We start from the raw sequence: 8,910 nt of genomic DNA on the forward strand, positions 1-8,910 counted from the left end.
CACTCTCTCTCGTGTCCGAACGCGCCGGTCGCCGCCGTTCGCCACAGCCGCCACCACCGGCCTCCCCTCGCCTCCCCGTCACGCGCAGGAGCTCCGCCCCCTCGCCCTGAAGCTCCCCGTCAAGCCACAAGACGCCGGACGCCCTGTTGAGCCGCCGTCGCCGTTGTCTTCCACCTCGGGCTCCGACCACCACCGCCGTCGATTCGCCGCACGCAGGACGTCCCCGAGCCCGCTGACGCCTTGGCTGGATCCACCGTGAGCATCTCCCCGTTTCCCCTCTCTTCTCCCCCTCGTTCCCGCGTCGTAGCTCCGTTCCCCACCACGGCCGAAGCTTTCTCGCCGCCGTTCATGTTGCCGCCGTCGCCCTGGCCACCGCAGCTTGCAACCAAGCGCGTCACCGTGCTCCTGGTGACGCCAGGAGGCCGTAGAGCCTCTCCGCTCACTTCCCCCGTGCCCCGCAGCCCGTTTCCGCTCGAAGCCGAGCTCCGGCCGCCGCCGCGAGCTTCGCTTCAGTGAGCCCGGGCCTCCCCAGCTCCTCCCACCTGCCCCACCAGATGCGCGAGAGCCCAGGCTATGCCCCGGTGCCCTCCGACGCCGTCCCCGTGGCCTGTGGCGCGGACTCCGCCGCGTCCAGAGGTCGCCAGCGGCGAGCCCCGTCGCCTGAGCCCCGCCATGTGGGCCCGGCCCGTCAGGTGATTAGCTTAGTGCTAATCACCGCTTAATTAATCCCCTGGGGCTGACATGTGGGCCCCGGTGCCCCCTAATCTTTTAATTAAGTTAATCTAACCCCCTGTTTAACCCCTGTCACTGACGTGTGGACCCCACACGTCAGGTTTGACCCTAGCCAGCCGCAGTTGACCTGCTAACGTCATGCTTACTCAATGCTGACGCAATAATGATTTCTGGAATTATTTTAATTCAGGAAATTCCAGAAATTGATTTAAACTTCAAAAATTCATATCAATTCAACCGTAGCTCAGATTAAAATAATTTATATATGAAAAATTATCAGAAAAATGCAATCTTTCCATCTGTACTAGTTTCATGCATGACAAACCAACTTATACTTGCTGTATAGGTGAAAACACATTATGGCATATATAAGAGACTTAATTTAGAATTGCATTTGAGATTTGGTTCAAATGGACTTCAAACCAAATGAGTACTAGTTGCATTAGCACAATCAGCATCACATCTTCATGCCATGTTCATGCATCATTGTGTTGCATATGCTTGTGTTTTGATTGTTGGCACCGTTCCTTCTTGATAGGTCCTGCTCCGGAGGCGTTCCAGAGTACCTGTCTGTGAAGCAGTGCCTCCCTTGTTGATTTACCAGGCAAGCAAACCCCCTTGTTCATTTCGATAAAACCCTACTCTCTCGCTCCTGCTCTCAGTTATTGCATTAGGACAACAGCGATTCATCTGCTACTTTGTGCTGCGGTAGTTGAACCCATTCCTCTGCATGACCTGTCATTGCCACAGTAAATAGTTGAAACCCACTAGCATGTGTAGGAGTTGATTGAAGCCATTGTTGTGTTCCTGCCATGCTATGCCTGCTATTGCTTAGAGTTGTGTCAGGTCTGATTCATTGGGAATGAATTGGAGTGTTACGATATGTTCTGATGCTGAGAGTTAAGTGTGTGAACACGATTTGGTAAAGGTAGCGGTGAGAGGCCATATAGGAGTACATGGTGGGTTGTCTCACTGGAACCGTCCTTAAGCACTGAGTTCTATGTATGTTGTCCAATGACTCGATACTACCACACATTGGAATGCTTAAGTGCCCCTCTCGACTTATTAACCGACCTGATCTCTGTCCAGGAGTCGCAACTAGTTTCTGGTGTTTGTAGGTAGTGCTATTTTTCTACCAAGTGGCACCCGGCAGGGTGGGCTTGGGACAGACTAGGCACAGGTGGCATGGTGTACCAAGTGGCACCCGGATGGTGGGCTTGGGAACCCTGCTCACATCGTTTGGGGCCGTGAGCGACACCCCGGCCGGATCTCCTTGCGGATGGAACCCGAATAGGCGATAAACCTGGACTAGAGTCTTGTGTGGTTAGTCAGGTCGTGGCCGACACCCTCGCCAGGCTTCCGCTTGAAGGTTGCCGAGATACATGACGTGTACATGGCGGTAAGTGGCGAGAGCGTGTGTGAAGAAGTACACCCCTGCAGGGTTAACATGATCTATTCGAATAGCCGGGTCCGCGGTTATGGACTTCTTGGATGCTTACATGGTACATAGACAACTTGAAGTGGATACCATAAAATGCTCAAGACAAGTGTGAGTGCTATGGATGGCCTTCTCGTAGGGAGACGGGAATGAATCCATAGTAGTGTATTGTGTGGTGATTAGTGGACTCGTGTGCGCCATATCACCTCAAGAGTTTCTGGTAGTCGTAGTACAGGATAGCCACAGAGTCAAAGCTGGCTTGCTGCAACTAAACCCCACATTACCCTCTTGATACAAATGCATGTATGATAGGATCTGATGTAAGTCTTGCTGAGTACCTTTGTACTCATGTTGCTTTATTTATGTTTTGCAGCGGAGACTTCGGTCTTAATAGTGTTCTCGTGGACTTCGACGAGTAGCTTGTACCTCAGCTACGATCTTGATCGGACGTTGTAGATAGTCAGGCCTTTAGCCTTTTTCATTTGTAGATGTCTGTACTCAGACATGTAATGCTTTCGTTTGTTGCTTGATTGCTCTGACTGTTGGGTCATGTGACCCCTGTTGTAATAATGCTATGATGGCTCTTCTGAGCCTTTATCTATATGAGTTGTTGAGTTATGCTGTGATGCCATGTTGTACAACACACACTTGCATGTTATGCGTACGTGTAATGTGTATTGCTATGTGTGGGATCTGACTATCTAGTTGTTTATCCTTAGTAGTCTTTCTTACCGGGAAATGTCTCCTAGTGCTTCCACTGAGCCCTGGTAGCTTGCTACTGCTCCGGAACACTTAGGCTGGCCGGCATGTGTCCTTCTTCGTTCTTGTGTCTGTCCCTTCGGGGAAATGTCACGCGATGAATACCGGAGTCCTGTTAGCCCAGTGCTACAGCCTGGATTCACTCGCTGATGACCAACACGTTCGATGCTGGGTCATGGATGCCTGTCCCTATAAGTTAGTGCCACTTTGGGTTTACGACTAGCCATGTCAGCCCGGGCTCTTTATCATATGGATGCTAGCGACACCATCATATACGTGTGCCAAAAGGCGCAAACGGTCCCGGGCAAAGGTAAGGCGACACCCGTGGGGATACCGTGCGTGAGGCCGCAAAGTGATATGAGGTGTTACATGCTAGATCGATGTGGCATTGAGTCGGGGTCCTGACAGCGCTGGTATCAGAGCCTGACTGCCTGTAGGATTACCAAGCCAAACTGGTCGAAGTTGACTCTAGAAAATCTTTAGTTATGTAAGGGAATTGATTGTGGATTGGAACGTAAGGCTCTTTTACTCCTTATACCTCATGGCCTTCTGATCTGAGTCGTCCTATCTTTCCGACGGGATTAAGGAACTAGGCTTCTCTTCTGTCTATCAGGATCAGGTGTTACTACTCCGTAGTCCCATAGGATTGGTTGATCAGAGTCATACCCCAGTTTTCGAGTACTTCCGGTGTAGTCTGTTTAGTATGATCTCAGAACCTTGAGTAATGATGATGAGTATGTTACCACCCCATTTTTAGTAGGATGTCTCGTTCTGAGCATTTTACTGCCGTTATGCTGCCGGAATTTTCCTAGAAGTTCGAGAGATACTAATTCCTTGTCCTACATTCTATAGCCTATAGATTGATGCTGATTCCGTCCTTGGTTTCGTTTCACAGGATGTCATCTAGTTCTATTGTTCGTAGCCAGAACCACGGAGATGGTAGGGACGAGGATCCTCCCGATCAGCCTTCGTTGACAGAGTTCATGTTAGAAATGGAGAGGAACAAGCGTGAGTCTAACCGTTTGTTGGCACGTATCGAGGAGAACACCGCACATCAGTCCAATAAGTCTGCGACCATTCATGACTTCATTCGCTTGCACCCACCTACCTTTCATCATTCCATCGAGCCACTCGATGCAGATGACTGGCTCCGTAGCATCACTCATAAGCTGCGTTCCGCGAGCGTAGCTGAAGATGACAAGGTCACTTATGCCACATATCACCTGGAAGGTCCTGCTAGTCTTTGGTGGCAGAACTATGAGGCTATGCTTCCAGCTGACCAGACTCCCACCTGGAGGGATTTCGTTGAGGCTTTTCGCGAGCATCACATTCCCCAGGCCCTCATCGATCGCAAGAGAGAAGAGTTCTGTAGTCTCACCCAGAATAAGATGGATGTTGATGCTTACAGCAGAGAGTTCGAGAACCTCGCCCGTTATGCCACAGAAGAAGTGTCCACGGACGCCAAGAAGCAGGCTAGGTTCCGAAAGGGTCTCAATCCCAAGTTGCGTCGTGATCTCCACCTGCATCATTGTGATACATTCCAAGCTCTTGTGAACAAAGCCATTAATGCAGAGACAGCTCAGCTCACTTACGAGGAGTCTCGTAAGCACACCCGTGATTTGGGATCTTCCTCTGGCTCTAGTTCCCAGAAGCGCCGGATTTGGGTTCCAAACTCCGCTCTTCCTTCCGGTTATACACCGAGGTCATCTCATGTGGTGCCTTCCCCAGCTCAGTCGTATGTTTTAGCCATGCCTACTGGTAGACCGCTTGTCAGTGCGGGTCCACGTCCAACCTCAGGGACTTGCTTCACATGCGGGAAGCCAGGACACTATGCACGTGACTGCTCTCAGACTAGTTATGCTCACCCCAGCCCGAGAAGACTGTTGGCTGTGTTAAGCCGCCGAGTAAGACGATCAAAGCCAAGCCAGTTCACACTAAACATGGACGTGTGCATCACGTCTCAGCTAAAGACGCTCATGATGATCCGGATGTCGTTCTTGGTACACTCCTTGTCAATTGTCACCCAGCATCAGTTCTATTCGATACTGGAGCATCTCACTCCTTCATTTCTGAGAGCTATGCTAACTTGCACAACATGTCATTTTGTGATATGCCAACTCCGCTAGTCGTCCAAACTCCTGGATCCAAATGGCAAACCTCTAGTGTAAGCCATGGTAACGAAGTCCTTGTTGACAGACTTGTATTCCTTGCATCACTTGTAGCCCTCAAGTCCTCAGATATTAACATCATCTTGGGTATGGACTGGATGACAGCTCATCATGCCAAGATTGATTGTTACACAAGATCCGTTCAGCTTACACACCCATCTGGCAAGATAGTCACTGTCTCCACTAGAGTTGCAAAGCGTCAGCTCTATTCTCTTAATGCCAGCCCTCTTCCAGACCTTGAAGATATCCCGGTAGTCCGTGACTTTCCGGATGTCTTTCCAGAGGAGCTGCCAGGTGTTCCGCCTGACAGAGATGTAGAGTTCGTCATAGATCTTATCCCAGGAACAGCTCCAATCTCTAGGAGACCTTACAAGATGGCACCCTTAGAACTAGCCGAGCTTAAGAAACAACTTGATGAGTCCTTGCAAAAAGGTTTCATCCGCCCTAGTTCTTCTCCTTGGGCTTGCCCCGTCCTCTTCGTCAAGAAGAAGGATGGTACGGACCGGATCGTTGTAGATTATCGTCCCGTTAATTTGGTCACGATAAAGAACAAATATCCGCTCCCCAGGATCAACGATCTGTATGATCAGCTCGCTGGATCCTCAGTCTTCTCCAAGATGGATTTGAGGTTAGGATACCACCAAATTAAGATCAGAAACGGGGACATTCCCAAGACAGCCTTTGTTACTCGTTATGGTCAGTACGAGTACACCGTCATGTCCTTTGGTCTAACCAACGCCCCAGCCACATTCTCCCGCTTGATGAACTCGATCTTCATGGAGTACTTAGATAAGTTCGTCGTGGTTTACCTCGATGATATTCTTATTTACTCGAAGAACGAAGAAGAGCATGCCGAACATCTTAGACTTGTGTTAGAAAAACTCAGAGAGCACCGCCTTTATGCCAAGTTCTCCAAGTGTGAATTTTGGTTGCCAGAAGTGACCTACCTGGGCCACGTAATCTCTGGCAAGGGCATTGCTGTCAACCCCGAGAGAGTTAAGGCCGTTCTCAATTGGACTCCACCTGAAACCGTTAAACAAGTTAGGAGTTTCCTTGGTCTAGCCAGCTATTGTCGCCGCTTTGTTGAAAACTTCTCCAAAGTAGCCAAACCCCTCACGGAACTTCTCAAGAAAGATAAAAAGTTCGAGTGGTCCCCACAGTGTGAGTACAGTTTTCAGGAACTGAAAAGACGCCTGACTTCTGCTCCCATACTTGTGCCACCGGATTTCACAAAGGACTTTGTTATCTATTGTGACGCCTCGCGACAGGGACTAGGTTGCATTCTTATGCAGGATCATCATGTGATTGCCTATGCATCTCGACAGTTGCATCCACATGAGGAGAATTACCATACACATGATCTAGAGCTTGCAGCCGTAGTCTATGCACTCAAGACCTGGCGACATTACCTCCTTGGTAAACGTTGCGAGATCTACACCGATCACCAGAGTCTCAAGTATATCTTCACCCAACCAGACCTGAACCTTAGGCAAAGGCGTTGGTTGGAGTTGATCTCAGATTATGATCTAGGGATTACCTACACACCAGGCAAAGCCAATGTCATGGCTGATGCGCTAAGCCGTAAATCCTATTGCAACAATCTCATGTTGCAGCAAGGCCAACCACTTCTCCATGAGGAATTCTGTAAGCTTAACCTTCACATCGCTCCTCACGGATTCCTCTCTACCTTAGTGGCGAAACCTACCCTTGAGGATCAGATCATCTCTGACCAGAAGTTTGATAGGGGTGTTATCCGCATTAAGAGAAACATTAAGAAGGGAGTTGGTGGATGTTTCTCTATGGATGATCGAGGTGTTGTTTTCTTTGAGAATCGCTTGGTGGTTCCCAAGAATCAACATCTTCGACAACTGATTCTTAAGGAGGCGCATGAATCTCCTCTCACGATTCATCCCGGTAGTACTAAGATGTATCAGGACCTACGCCAGAGGTTCTGGTGGACTAGGATGAAGAGGGAAATCGCTGAGTTCATTGCTAAATGTGACGTTTGTCGTCGCGTTAAGGCAGAACATCAAAGACCTGCTGGCACCCTTCAGCCTTTAGCTATTCCTGAATGGAAATGGGATAAAGTTGGTATGGACTTCATCACCGGCTTTCCCAGGACCAAGAGAGGGAATAACGCTATCTTCGTAGTCGTTGATCGCCTTTCCAAAGTAGCTCACTTCCTTCCTGTTCGAGAGAGTATCACTGCTAGTCAGCTTGCTGACTTATACATTTCTCGGATAGTATCACTCCATGGTGTTCCACTAGAGATCAATTCAGACCGTGGCAGTCCTTTCACTTCTCATTTCTGGGAGAGTTTCCAAACTGCCATGGGAACCCATCTTTCCTTCAGTACTGCTTTCCACCCTCAGTCGAGTGGTCAGGTGGAACGGGTCAATCAAATTCTCGAAGACATGCTTAGAGCTTGCGTTATCTCATTCGGTATGGATTGGGAGAAATGTCTTCCTTTTGCCGAGTTTGCTTATAACAATAGCTATCAATCCAGCCTGAAGAAAGCTCCTTTTGAGGTTCTCTATGGACGAAGATGTCGAACACCTTTGAACTGGTCAGAAACCGGTGAAAGACAATTCTTTGGACCGGACATGATCCAGGAGGCAGAAGAGCAAGTTCGCATCATTCGTGAGAATTTGAAAACAGCTCAGTCTCGTCAAAAGAGCCAGTACGATCGTCATCATAAGGATATGACTTATGAAATTGGCGACAAAGCTTACCTTCGGGTTACTCCTTTGAAGGGTACCCATCGTTTCGGTATCAAGGGCAAGTTGGCTCCTCGTTACATTGGTCCTTTTCGCATTTTCGCTAAACGAGGAGAGGTTGCCTACCAGTTGGAACTACCCCCACATCTTTCTCGAGTTCATGATGTCTTCCACGTCTCTCAACTCAAGCGTTGCTTCTCGGATCCTATCCGCGGAGTGGACCACGAAACGCTTGATCTCCAAGATAACCTCACCTACCGAGAGTATCCGGTTCGCATTCTTTATCAAGCAGAGCGTGTTACCCGACGTCAGAACATCAAGTTTCTCAAAGTTCAGTGGTCTCATCATTCCGAGAGAGAAGCTACTTGGGAGCGAGAAGATCGTCTTACCCCGCTTTCTTTCCGTCGGCCCCTGAATCTCGGGACGAGATTCTTTCAAATGGGGGCGAGTTGTCACATCCCTAGTTCTGGTATGACCTAGACTAGCTAGTCATTTGTGCATCATGTTTATATTCCTTTTAAATTTGAAATGAGGATTGGTGGAACCCTCAGAATCATTTTTGAAAATGACCCAAATAAAAATTTCTCCAAAAGGGTCCAAGAAAATGCTCATGTTGCTCTCTGAAAATATTGGACAGAGATAAAAATCAAACCAATATTTTTAGGAGCTTATGGATATTTAATTTTGGCCATTTGGATTAATCCGATAATTATTTGCCTTGGATATATATTGTTATATATATAAAATATGGTCCAAAAACTATGCCATTTATTAAGGAGCTCTGGGATAATATAATTAGCTCCTACAAAAATTGGCATAGGGTAATAAATTGATTTAGTATTATTACTAAATCGAAACAAATGTCAGAGAAATTAGAAAACAAAAATAAAAGAGGGAGACTTACCTGGGCCTTCTCCCTGTGCAGCCCAGCAGCAGCAGGCCAGCCCAGCCAGCAGGCGGCCCAGCCGCCTCCTCCTCTGTCGTCTTCGTCCTCGACAGAGGGAGGGGAGCGTGCCCGGCGCGCGCGCGCGCCACCGCGCCACACCACCAGCCTCCCTGCTTGCCTGGCGCCCTCCTCGTTGCCCTGGAACGCCCA

Source organism: Triticum dicoccoides, chromosome 6A, assembly GCF_002162155.2.
Source record: "Triticum dicoccoides isolate Atlit2015 ecotype Zavitan chromosome 6A, WEW_v2.0, whole genome shotgun sequence".
NCBI classification, from domain to species: domain Eukaryota; kingdom Viridiplantae; phylum Streptophyta; class Magnoliopsida; order Poales; family Poaceae; genus Triticum; species Triticum dicoccoides.